Raw genomic sequence first — 14119 nt, 5'->3', positions numbered from 1 at the left:
GTGCACAGTTTTTGTACCAAAATCTTGAATTTTCTTTGCCATAAATATGTGGCTCAAGTAATTAATGTACACACAAACATACATTTAACATGACTAACATTTTAGTTGAAAACACCCTCAGAATCTCACATGTAACCTTCTATTTATAGTAAGTATAAGTTTGTTTCAGCTTTAACAAGCAAAGGATTAACAAAAAATAACTTTTACCAAAAATTCATAATTATAGAGGAAGTAGGACATAATTACGGTAAAATTTATTAATATACATGGTGATGCGGTGGGGCTACACTTTGAACATTTTGTTGTGTTATGGCTGGCCTACCAGGATGTTCCTCATCCACAATAATACCAGTTTGAATGAATTTGTTGACTAGATTCTTGATAGCCAGCCTGGTGGTGCCCGGATTTCTGAATTCCAGGTGAAGTCCGTCCACACCTGTTCTTACTTCTACTGTGAGCATACCTTCACATAACATCCACCGTCACGATATCACTAAAATGTTTAGAGACTTTATAATCACCCTGTACCAAACTTTCTAAAAATATTCAGATTTCCCCAGAAAAAAGAAAATTTTATTGACTTTTCCAGATTGGTCAACATCCTGTTAACTGAAATGCTATTGAGAAAACCCACAAAATGTTCCAACTGGACATTCAATGTACTACTATTTAGAAAACTTAGAGCACGAAAGCAGATTATGGAAATTTATATTTTGTGCTGACAAGTTTGTAACTTTTGGAACCAATCTTTAGCATTTTAAGTGATGTATCACTACATTTACACTTTTTACAAATGATATACAAATACAGTGAAACCTCGATTATTCGTTTTCTAAGGGGACCAAGCTGAAAAAAAAAACACAAGAAGCAGGAAAATGTGAAATTTAGCGAAATAATATAACATTCTCCTCTGTTGGGACCATCAAGATTGAATGTATAATGCAGGAAAATGTAAAATCCAGGTTCCACTGTATCTCTACAGACAGATGCCCATAAAGGTTTTGTCAAAAAGAATGGTTTGCAGATAAGATTGAATATTTATATCTTATATCTGCAGTAGCACTGGCAGAGACGATTGTACACAGGCAAAACAGCGGAAGCAAAAAATCAGGCGAAGCCAGGCCGGTTCAGCAGCTCAGTGGTAGAGCAATGGCACGGAATGCCAGAGACCCGGGTTCGAGTCTTGGTCCAACCTGCATTTTTGCTTTTGCTAACAGTTCTACGTAAGATTGAATATACTATTGAAGATTCATGAGGGACTGAACAGGGAATAGAATTCGGGAAGGAATACAAAATTGTTGGGAGAACTTGTTCTGGAGAAATTACAAATTTCATTGATTGATTGATTGATTTGGTTTATTTTACTTCGCATTTCTTGACACTTTTGGCTAATTACAATGATGAAGATGGGTGATGATATGATGAAACTGATTGACACTCATGAAGAACACACAACCCCAGGCCAGGATTCGAACCCAAGGCACCTGGCATGGTAGCGAGCTGTGCTAATCACTCTGCCATGGAAGTTAGCTAGAACAGATATTAATCATAGAGTTCTCGTTTTAGGTATAAATTACAAATGTCCAAATACATATGAAAATTTTATCTATTAATAGATTTCAGATATTTTGATAGTGGACACTTATTTATCGATGTTTTGTGCAGCATATCTGGATTATGCATTTTCCAAATGTCTGGATATTTAGGTAACGTGAGTAATCCAAATATCCAGATTATCTGTAGCCTTGAAAATAGATACTGGAAAATTTTATACCAGATACCTGTCATCTAGACTTTGGACCATCTGTGGTATTTCATCCAAGAATCTGTGGACATATTTTTACAATTCATGAATTGGATTTATTTTCCAATTCATAGTAATAAGCAGTGGCGAAGCATCCTAAGAGGCCCGGAGGCCAGGCCTACCCAAATATATTTGTCTATTATGGATTATTTTATTACTTATAAATTTCATTAAACGATGCTAAATAAAAGAAAACTGAAATTCTAGGTCTTCCAATAATTACCGCAAGTTTGCAACCCTGCCTGGAACCGAATCTGCACATTCAGCGAGGCCCGCCTGAGAGTGCCTCAGCTGGTGCCATAATAACCTATTTGATTCGTACGGGAAAACATAATTTCAGGGGCATGTTCGCCTGTAAAGTAAACTGAGAGGCTGGCCTCTTTTCTCTCTCTTACCCTCTCTCCCTGACTTCCAAAGAATGCCGATCGTGTATGAGCACGTGATGAAGCCGGCAGTGGACGCACAGAGCTTGTTGAAGCAGCATTTCCATGGAAGATTCAGAGCTGTGCTGGAAGCGGAGCACACCCAGCTGCTAACATGTAGCGAAAATGTGTTGCTAACACCACTAAGCCTGGCCTCCTAACCTATCAAAGTAGGCATTATTAGAATTCTAACTGCAAATAATGCATGCAAGTTGGTTACCAGTGTTAAGTTTGGTGCTTTCAGCTCTTTTGAGGAACTGCTTTTTGCAAAGTGTTAGCTGCTGTATGTGCCCCACACCAATCTCGATTCAGAGAGGGGAAGTATTTTATTTCTTTGAGAAAAGGGATATTGAGGCGAAATTTCCTTTCATGATTAGTGACATAACTGGAAATGCGCTACTTTTAAAATGGGGCAAAGTACAATGCAAACGCATAGAGAAAATCCATGTTTCTGAAATTTTCTGCTCGGTGTGTTACACAGAAAGGTGTTCGTGTTCTCATTTAGAATTTCATCATTTTCTAAATCATATTATAATTTTTAAAAAAGTTGCATGTTGAAGAACAATTATATCCATAAAAGAGTTAAAAAGAAATAATTGATTGATAGATTTAGTATATTTTACTTGGCTTTCTGCCATTTTTGTCTAATTGGGAAGACGAGAATGAGCGATAATATGATGACATTGACGAAGGGACACTCACAAAGAACATCTATGCCCAGGCCCTTGTCGTGGCACGCTGTTATAACCAATCCACCGCAGAGGTCAGCATTAAAAAGAAATAAACGCTAAGTGACGATCAAGTGATCCATTTCTTTAATGCAAGAAACATTTACAATACTGTTATTGAAGTAGCAAATATGTTTTACGAGCAGCTTCAATATAAGAAATGTAAGAGGGCTAGGACCTCACAGAATGGCCTTTGGTCAGAACTTCGAGTCCCATCGTCACTGTTTTCTGACCTTCGAGACAGAAGCACCTTTATTCTCAGTAGAATCTGAACCAATGCCTCCAGGGGAATCTAACCTTCTGCTTCTTGATTATAATGTGAGAGCGTTAATCACTACATTATCCTTTTCAATCCCTATCCCGATTTTCTCGAACATCAGTAGATGAGATTCAGGTAATATGTTATACTTTATTTTCTAGGGGCTATATTTTAACATACTACTGTTAAAAAAATAAATACATCTTCCTTCCCCCCAAATCCCTGCTCCATCCTGTGCGTACCCTTCCAGAGACAGCACGCTTCGCCACTGGTAATATGGTAGAACATTTATAATATAACGATAATATGACAGAAATTTGCAAGAATACATGCTACAATTATTTCTACTTTGAACATGATTCTCTATTTCAGGTGAGGAACATCCAGTATTCAAGCCATGAGTTGTCTGTCTGCAGACAGAGTATTTTCAGTTTTCAAGTTTGACTGATATTATGTTTATTACGTATTTGCCTTACTAATATTATTTTAAGAAAAGTTCGCCTTTGTGTTTAGTCTAGAAAGGGATGATGCAGTGAATGTGATAGGTCATAACAAAGAAAAATCAGTTAAACTTGCATTTCGATATGAAACTTTGTTTTCAAAGTAAAGAAAGTATAAGAAATGTAAAATGTTGTTGAATGTGATCTCCTCATATAATATTAATTAGGTGATAAGTAAGGAAAAATGATAAAACCAGTTGTATGTAGACAGTGTAAATAGCAAGCCAATAAATTAAATGAACAGTGCAAAATTTCAACATTCATACTACCAAAAAACTTGGTGTCTAAGAAGCTGTAAATTTCACTTTTCATTTTCATATCTTGTTAAGCATAAATATGCTCTAAAGATTAATGGGAACTAAATATTTACTCTTACAAAAATTAAACTGCTTTGTATAGTATCAAGAACATTATTGAATTTATATGCCACAGGTAAAAGTCATACACGTTGGAACATGCCATATATTCATATGGGGAGAAAGGGGTGCAAGGGTAGGGCACCACACATTCAGTCTTGACCAATTATGAAGGTAATTGTGGCAGAGCCACAGAATCACAACTGATGATAAGGTCATACAAATATAAATTCCACAAATGTAATAGTGAATCTAACAGCTTCAGAGGTTGGCTTAGGGAGATATCTTGATATTGCACTGTTGTAATACATCATCAGTTTGGTTCTCTTCTGTGATTCCTAGAAACATAATAAGTGGAAAATATTATACGAGGGGCATTCAAGTCAAACCGGGACTTTAGTAAGTGGCTAGTGTGTCATATTACTGATAGGTGGTGCACATGTCGTGGGGGGGGGGCAGTCCTTAGATTGTTAATTAAAATGGCAGACAACAATGTAAGTGCATACATGGAATGGTGTGAGGTGATTAAGTTTATTGTGAACAAAGATGTAAAATCTGCAGAAAAAAACAGAAGACTGCAAGCTCAGTATGGTGATGAGATGCTCAGCTGCAGTCTGTAAACAATTCAAAGATGGGTGTACTGTCATGGTGGTTCTCAGCTCACAGCTCTCCTTGGATGGTTCAGGCATACTGACAAACCTTTCTATGCCAAAGCTTTCCAGGCATTAGTTAAATGCTGGGATAAGTATAAACGAAGCAGTGGAGTATGTCGAAATATAAATGCAGTTTACACTCCTTTAAATTAGTTCTTTTATTTAATAAAGTCAAAAGTCCCAGTTTGACTTGAACAACCCTCGTATTTTCGGCTGTACTTTATGAGTATAGTGAAGCAATATACACAGAAGAGTGCCACTCCATTCCAGGTTCTAAGAGGATAATTAGGATGTCTGAAACAAGAAGGACCCAGCTGTGCCATTCTACTTTCAAGGAAGGATTTGTACAAAAGATAAGTAATTATGTTTTCTTTCATATTTTATATTTACTTTAATCAATTTTTGTTGTTGTTATTTTAGGATGTCTGTCTGAAAAAAAGACAGGGTGTTTACCTGCGAGCTGTTAACGTCTCGGAACATCCAGCGCTCACCTTCAGAGCGGGTCCTACTCCAGGGATTGGTGGGTAGGGAGAGAGTGGCCGATCTCCAGATGAACACTAGAAGGGATTCTGGGGGTTGGCAGTGTTGCAGGATTGTGCATTTTGTCTTTATTTCAGGTAGACATATTAGTATCTTTTGAATTATTCTGTTTACTACAAGTTTTTTTCTCTTTTTCAGGATAAATTCCATCACAGGATGTACCAGAGGAAATGTGGTGAGTTTTCTATAATATTCCATTCTCTTTTCTAGTTATTTTAGGATGTCTGTCTGAAAAAAAGACAGGGTGTTTACCTGCGAGCTGTTAACATCTCGGAACATCCAGTGCTCACCTTCAGAGCGGGTCCTACTCCAGGGATTGGTGGGTAGGGAGAGAGTGGCCGATCTCCAGATGAACACTAGAAGGGATTCTGGAGGTTGGCAGTGTTGCAGGATTATGCATTTGGTCTTTATTTCAGGTAGACATATTAGTATCTTTCAGTTTATTCTGCTTATTACAAGTATTTCTCTTTTCAGGTCAATTCATATCCACTGGATTCAGTGCCCTGAAGAAACTTACAGGTTGGTAATAAATTGTTTGTTTGATTGTTTTCTACCAGGTTAAGTATATATTTTAAGGAACCTTACACTATCTGCAAACAGACAACTCACAACCACCCTATTCTGAAAATGGAATTCAGGTAAATAAGATAGTCTTAGTTTTTCTTTAGTGTCAGTTGCATAATTAAATATTCATGTAAGTTAGTGTTAAATTTATAAATATTATAATATATTTGTGCTTACTTTTTGTGTTAAGATCAAATTTTATGGTCGTGTTCTAATGTTTTTGTTTCCAATACAGGATCTTTGAATTTTGGGACAAATGAAAGATTTGAAATGCAGAATCATACAATCATATTTTCATGGTTAATTGTAACGTTTTTAAGTTAAGTAGATTTCTAATGAACATTTTTACATTTTCATAATCTGTTTTTAATCGAACTTTTAATTATATGTCTATTTTTATAATTTTGACATTTTCAATTAATTGATTTTTGTGATGCTTGCTTTTTTTTAAAACAATGAAATCAAAATTTTTAACCACACCTGATGGTACTTGCAAGAAATATAAAAATATAAGTAGTCAAAAACTTTTTTTTTTATCATGGATTGACAAATTACACTTGGGGTCTGCCTTATCTTATTTGAATTCTAATCCAAATAGAATTACAAATTAAAATTAATGTTACACAGAAACTTGGGTAACTCTTCCACTTTTGAAGTTGTTGAGATGTTATCAGCACTTGCAAGTACCATCTGACAGTCCTAAGTCTGTTGAAGTGGGAAGGGAGATTATGATTTCAAATTCTTTACATCTGCCAAGACAGACAGACTTCCATTCCATTTCTGGTTTGCCAATGGAGAAACTAGCACGTGAGGAAGCTACTCCTGTATCCATGGATGTGTTCTCAGAGTACAATGGAATACCAAAGTGAGGTGCCGATGGCACTTGGGACAGCCCCTTAAGTATGGAGAGAAAAAGGAGATACATGATGATATTTGTTGGCAAGTACATTATCAACATAGATTCTCAATAACAAAATTTCTTGTTTAGAATCATTCATGCAGTTCAAAAGTTATGGTCAACTGGTTATAAAAAATATCAAACAACAAAAATGTATTAGTGATAACAATTTGGAAGAGTGCTGTCTGTGAAATTTCTGGAAAAGAAAGTAAAATAAATCACTAACAAATTTGATCACCCATGCTGGTTGATACTTTTCCAGAGTCCAGATTTCTCATATGTAGAGCAAAATTTTCATTGAGTGATTGAGTGTAAATTATCCTGTAAATGATGCAAAGTTCAAAATTATCATGCATTTTTCACCAATATATGAGGGGCAGTCAAATGAAAACCATACAATCGCTACAAAGTGACAATGGAGTTTGATTTATTCAAAAGTAATTGCCACAAGTGTTAAGACATTTATCCCAACGGGAGACAAGACGATCAATTCCAGTCTTGTAGAAAGAGGTAGGTCGCTGATGGATCCACAACCGCACCCACTGTTGCACTTCCTCGTCCGAATGAAACCCACGTCCACGAATGTCTTTCTTCAGGTCACCAAAAATGTGGAAGTCACGAGGGGAAGTATCGAGGCTGTACGGAGGATGTTCAAGAGTTTCCCAGCCAAATGTCTGAAGCTTATCCCTCACCAGATTGGCAGTATGGGGATGGGTGTTATCATGACCAATGCCAACCTGAACACGAATTTCTTCCTCTGTGATTCGTCAGTCTTCCTGGATCAGACCATCGATCCTCGCAATCACATCAGGCGTAATGGCTCGATAGGCCTGTCCTGGGCACGGATCATCTTGCAGTGATGTGCGTCCTTCGCAGAATCTCTTCTGCCACTAGTGCGCACTTGTCAGGAACATGCAGTGTTCGCCATACACTGCAGACATGCGACGACGAATTTCACGTGTTCCTGCACCCTCAGTCACCAAGAAACGAACCACATCTCTCTGCTCTTCTTTGTTTGCCTCTATTTCCAATGCTCGACGAACACACTTTTCACTACGCTCACCTCCTGAGCAATGACGAAGCAACTGTGTGGACCTGTGCATTTTCACTATGCATTTATCCTACCCTACAGATGGCAGTATCGATACGTAACAACAGTGTTGCCAACTTTTGCGAGGAATGTGTTTCATGGTGGGTGTTCGGTTTTCATTTGACTGCCCCTCATAATATTAACAATGAATCTTGTGTTTAAATGACAGTTATAATTAAGGCTGAGGAGATACCACTTTGAACCAATAAACCGATACTGATGCTTGAAAACTGTAACAATTAAAAGTTGTTTAAATATTGATTAATAATATTATGTAATTATTCCACTCCAATTGTATCATTAGAGGCATACCCTTTGGTAAATAAAAAAGCAAAATGGAAAACAGTCAACTTAGGGTTCAAAGGCAGTAAATAAATTTAATTTTGGTGTTATAGTGGTGAAAAATCGGATCAAAAACACTATGTAAAAATGAGATTTTGGTTTGAAAATTGTGATTATGATAGAAAAATTTGATTTAAATACTGCACTTATGTACAGTGTGTCTGCATAAATATCTACCAATAAGAAATTAAATTATCTGGATAACCAATAGTGATAGGATCATCTGGTTTTCTTTGTCTGAAAGAGAAACTCATCAAGTGGTGGAAGGTGGCAACATTGCTAGAGTGCATTCGCTTCACGTTTGTTTACAAGTGAGCAAAATGGCTTCATTTCTAGTGCGTCAGAAAGTTCAGTGCTGTTCTTGGTTTGCTGAATTCATGTCTCCTGTTATCGTACAGAGAAAATTCAAACAAGAATATGGACAGGAACCACCAGAGCGTCATTCCATTGTTGGAAATGGGTTCTGTGTTGTGTAAGGAAGGCAGTGGCATGAAACGTGTGAGTGAGGCAAAAGTGGAGGCAGTTTGGAAAGCTTTTTCAATGCAGCTAACGAAAATAGATTAGATGGGCAAGTACACAACTTCAAATCGCTCAATCAACTGTGCATGACATTGTACACAAAAGGTTGCAGTTTAGAGTTTACAAGATACAGCTCGTTCAAAAAATTAATTGTAATGACAGACCTTGAACGAAGGAGTTCGCTATTGAAATGTTATCGTGCATTGATAAAAACAATGAATTCCTAAAACGTGTAGCATTTTCTGACGAAACAGCTTTCCATACATCAGGTAAAGTGAATAGGCATAATTGCAGGATATGGGGTGAGGAAAATCAACACTTCATGGTAGAAAATGAAAGGGACAGTCCCAAATTAAATGTGTTGGGTGTGTTGACTCATGATTCTGTGATCGGGCCTATTTTCTTTGAAGAGGATACAGTTACAGAAAACACCCACTTGGAAATGTTGGAATATTACACTGTACGCCATATACCACATGGATACAAATTTCAACAGGACGGGGCTCCTCCGCATTGTGCACGGAATGTCAGAAACTTCCTCGATCACAGTTTCCCACAGAACTGGATTGGAAGGGAAGGACCTATTCAATGGACACCGAGGTCCCCTAATTTGACCCACTAGATTTCTTTCTATGGGGGTACATCAAGACTCTCGTGTACCAAACACCAGTACAAGACTTGGACGATCTTCATCACAGAATTATCGCTGCATGTGAATCTGTGATGCCTCAAATGTTACAGAACACCTGGAGGGAGGTCGAGTACCGCCTTGATGTTTGTCAAGCAACCAAGGGAGCACACGTGGAGATTTATTAAGGTGAGTGCATTGAATATTTTGTGTTGGTGATAAAACTTGTTGAGTTTCTCGTTCAGACACATGAAACTAGATGATAATTATCACTATTGGTTGCCAAGATAATTTAATTTCTTATTGGTAGATATTTAACCGGACACCCTGTATTACACAAAATAAACACATCCCTTCTAATAGTACATTTACGTAGTTAACAGAGTATTAAGTTTATTCCTGTATAAAGGGTACATTTTTGCTTCTCAAATATTTACAGCAAAGTTAATCAACTTTCCGTGAATTGCAATTTGCAGGATAATTCAAACTTCAGAAAGTGTCGCGTCGGTAAATAAACACTAAATTTTGTTTTTTAAAAGTATATTTTGCAGTTTATTTCGCATCATTTCATGACAAAACAGTCTAAGAAAATGCCCTCACACATTTCTGAAACATGAAAACTTAAAATTACAATGTGTTATTTCATATTTCGTATTTTCGTCAAAAACGAAACAGAGTTTTAATTTAAAGTGTTTAAGGAATACATCATAATACCAAAACACCTGTTACGTAAGCACAAAATCCAACCCCCCCCCACACACATAATACTGATGCAAAATAAATGAAAACTTCAAATTTTTCACGATTTCCAGAATTATTAGGCTCCACGAAAGTATTGTGTGCATTTTTGCAGACTCAACAAAATGCCAGGAAAGTACTGGCTGGTATCGGTACATAAATTCAAACAAATACTTTCTGATTGGCTAAGCTCTAATTTTAATATTTTGATGTAATTCTTTGAATATTTTAAAGCACAACTCTAGTAATTAATGTATACTTGTACTCTTAAGTGTTGCAATGTTCAAGCATCAATCAGTATCAATTCAAGCTCGCATTTGCTCAGGGATAATTACTATATTTAATAAGTATCTAGGATGTAACATACCTCATTTCCAATTGGAAAGATTCAACTGGCATGTTCAATCAGTGGCAGCTGGCAGCTAGTATGATGGATAGTGCCAACGTGATCAAGAAACCGAAAAATTTTTGCTAGCACATGTCATAGAAATCTAATGAAAGAGGTTATTTTAATGGAACTTAGTTTACTAAAATTGCAGACAAAAATTCAGAGTTCATAAGATTGGTTTATTTTACTTCACATTTGTACTACTTTTCGCAAATTGTGAAGATAAGGATGAGTGAACACTCACAAAGAACACCGATTCCCAGGCCGAGATTCGAACCCTCAATCCCTGGCATTGTAGAATGCTGTGCAGAGGACGGCCAGAGTTTCTAAAAATAAATGCGACTATTAAAATTTCGACGCCTGTCACCTTTACCATTTTTTTGAAATTTTTAAATAAAATTGATGTTTAAATCTGGTGTGGGACAGCCAAGTTGTTTAACTTTTAATTTAATATTGTATAGTACCTTGGAAAATGGTGTATGTAATAATGCTCTAATCTGACTCATCTTTACTAACTACCCTTCCTTTCACACACCATTGGACACTTTCAGTTCACTAAAAAGAAAAACACTGAACAATTAGAGACACCGAGTCGATCACGGTATTCTCGCCTTGCTTTGTTTATAATTTGCAACCCCAGCATTGCAACAATCAGTGTTACTAACAACTGAAATATGATTATCTGCTTAATGAACTGTAGATCTACAATTTTTAGAATTCAATGCAAGAAACTGAATTATATCTCCAAGTGAAATTCTTATACTGATATATTTTCTGTGTGATTTTTTACAAATATTAAAGTAAAAAATCCCCTGGTGTTGCGAATTCCCTTTGATATTTAGGCAATTCTTTTGTACAGAAAATGTCTTCAATATTGTCAATGTCAGTTGCAACACGTGAGTGTCTGTGTGCATGAGAGCAAGGGATATATCTTTTCTTAAGGAAGAAATTGATAACAAGAAAGTCTGGATGGCTCTTTAGACGCATCTTTCTAAATGATTATATAAATTTGGGGATGATATTATGTTAGCTCTTGCCAAGTATGCAGGAAAGTATCTTTCTCGCGAATTACTTTTCCAACGAGTAATACAAATCAATCAGGATTAGTCACTTCTCTGTGAAGTTTGCAACTATGTCAACACAAGGCTTTGTGCCAGCCAAAAAGGGGCACGGCTGGTTGTCTTATGGCTACCACTGGGCTACCAACTCCACGCTCGTTAACTGCAGAGACTTTTTCATGCCTCCGCGCATGCCTCTGCGCACAGGCCAGACTATGCTGGCCCAGAGCAAGTGATAGAACAGCTGGGGATGTGGTGCAGGAATTGAGGCGGCCGTAAGCTCGAACGCTTACGAGATTCGAATCTCCTCATTCGTAAATGTATTAATTTAACTATATTTTGGCAAAGCAAGTGCTTTTCCATTTTCTTAGGAATGTGTTCAATTAACTCTCTATTATCCGAAATGGTGTTGTAAGGAGAAGTTATTACATCATCATTCTTTGAAGAGTAGTATACGCAGGTGACAAATCTGGAATGATTTATTTGATCTGTACATGCAGATAAACAAGTGGCTGCCCATTGTCACTATCTTATAGATATGTGAAAAAGTGTATGTAACAAAATTAATTGTGAAATTGATATTTACTTAATTTAGTCTCAGAAATGCTTTAAAAGATGCTGATATTGTTCACTATTTTTTAAAAATAAGATCAATACATTTATTTTCAAACACTTAAATAAAGAGTCATGGTTGTTGCATCTTAAATAGTTCTTGTGGTATTTGGGGAAAGAGTTGATTGTAGGGTTTTCACTCAATTTGCCAAACTAAATTTCATGACATCTTTTTTAGAACTGTCTATGAATATGCAAAAATTTACCAATGGTTCTATTATGTGGAAAAAGTTCCTAATGTTTATACTTCTAATTCGTCAAAATATAAAAAAGGGGCATAATAAATTCTACATTTTTCTCACAATCAGGAAAAATCTAAATTATATGGGAAATACATTGGATTGCATACAATTTTGGGATGAAACATCATAGAGCAGTGATGGAAAACGTTTTCTATTGCTAAACTGCAGTATGTTTTTCTACAAACTGAACAATACAAATCTCATCTATGAATATTTATTTACTATGTCCCATTGTATTTACTTGTGCTAAAAGTTATGAAAGTTAAATTACATCAAGCAACAGAAAAGGATTATAAGTTCTTGCCTCTTATTTATGATTGGAAGGATGCCTCTGCTCTGTGATATGAAAACAATAACAAGATAAATTTTGCACTGGCATTGCTTAGTTTAACTTGCTTAGAAAACTCTTCTTGTAATCTTAAATGCTGTTATATTTGTTCTTCAGCTTCAAACATATTTTAAATACATATATTACAAGAGTCAAATGAAAACCTTTAAAGTCCAACAAAAACTGTAGAGCAGACTGTAAAAGGTAAAAACGTAAAGTATTCCCCTGTGCTTAGCACCACGCCATGAAGGCGTATAGGGGGTGTGGGGTTAAGGCCCCACACTTTCTTGATCCGGTCGTGAGTGGGGGTGATGTGATCAGTCCCTGACCCCCCAGGTACCCAAGTTATTCAATGCTGGGTGGGCGCTGGGGCCGCTTCCAACGTTAGAAAAGTTCCAGCATTTGAACCGGCCGGGGATCAAACCCGGGACCTTTAGCATGGAAGTCAGATGCGTTACCGACTGAGCCACCGTGGCCACTATATACAGTTCAAATAAACATGAGGTATCAACTGTTATTTACAAAACGAGCTCAAGGCTGCAACACTAATCAAGTGAGCTTCAAAAAGCAATTTTTGTTATTTTAAAGATGAGCCTCCTATACACACTTGCACCAGTGAAGAGGAGTGGTTTCTTGCCCTCTGTCATCCTAAAATCTGCAGAAACTTCTCGGCAAATGAAGATTCAATATCTCTGTGCATGCTTACCACACCGGCAAGTTTACTAATGGAGAGAAAGTTCGAAAATAGCCTCAGGTCGCAGGCAGATTGGTGGAAAGGCCTTTGCAGTGACTCATAAATGACTGCACGTGGATAAGAAACAAAAACAAATTAAGGTTTTCATTTCACTCTCCCTTGTAAATATTTAAAGGCACTCTGAAATATGAAATAATCTTTTACACCAGGTAACTGTTCATAACTAGTATATTATATTAGATGTCACTGCCGAGAAATGTTAATAATGGATAAAAAACGCATTTAAAAAAAACAAAACATAATCTTGCCTTTCTATATTTGGATATTCATCCTATAATATTTTAAGTGTGGCTGTTCCAACTCCAGAGCCTGTACCTCCTCCCAAAGAATACAATAAAAGGAAGCCCCAAAGACTGAAACAATGCTCCACAGCCTTCCACGTGATCAAATAATTAATTAGAGCGAGATACCTTTCACTCTCCAAATCAAACCGCAAACAAGGAGTTATTGTGTTTCCGTGATACGCGATTATCGCTCTTCAGTGCAAACTTTAAGTCACGTGGGGGTGGAACTATAGTAGACTGACCAATAACGAAGAAGGCATTCCACCCCAGTAGCAGCGTAGCTGGAGAATCAAGGGTGAAACAACGATACATTGACAACAGTTCCAATACATCGCTCCAACTCTCTGGGAGAGAAAAACTTTGCTCGAACAGTTTTCGGTACATCGCTTGAACCCATAAGAAGCTTCAACAC

At 36.8% G+C, this 14119-nt stretch overlaps 1 pseudogene; it reads right to left on the bottom strand.

Annotated features, from left to right (window-relative positions):
- The window catches only part of LOC145991705 (tubulin epsilon chain-like), a 297725-nt pseudogene that overhangs the window by 262677 nt on the left and 20929 nt on the right, over positions 1-14119 (bottom strand).

Source organism: Lepisma saccharinum, chromosome 8 (genome assembly GCF_977018435.1).
Source record: "Lepisma saccharinum chromosome 8, izLepSacc3.1, whole genome shotgun sequence".
In the NCBI taxonomy this organism is placed as follows: domain Eukaryota; kingdom Metazoa; phylum Arthropoda; class Insecta; order Zygentoma; family Lepismatidae; genus Lepisma; species Lepisma saccharinum.
The sequence above is the reverse complement of the archived record's forward strand: the minus strand, read 5'-3'. Positions and strand labels throughout refer to the sequence as shown.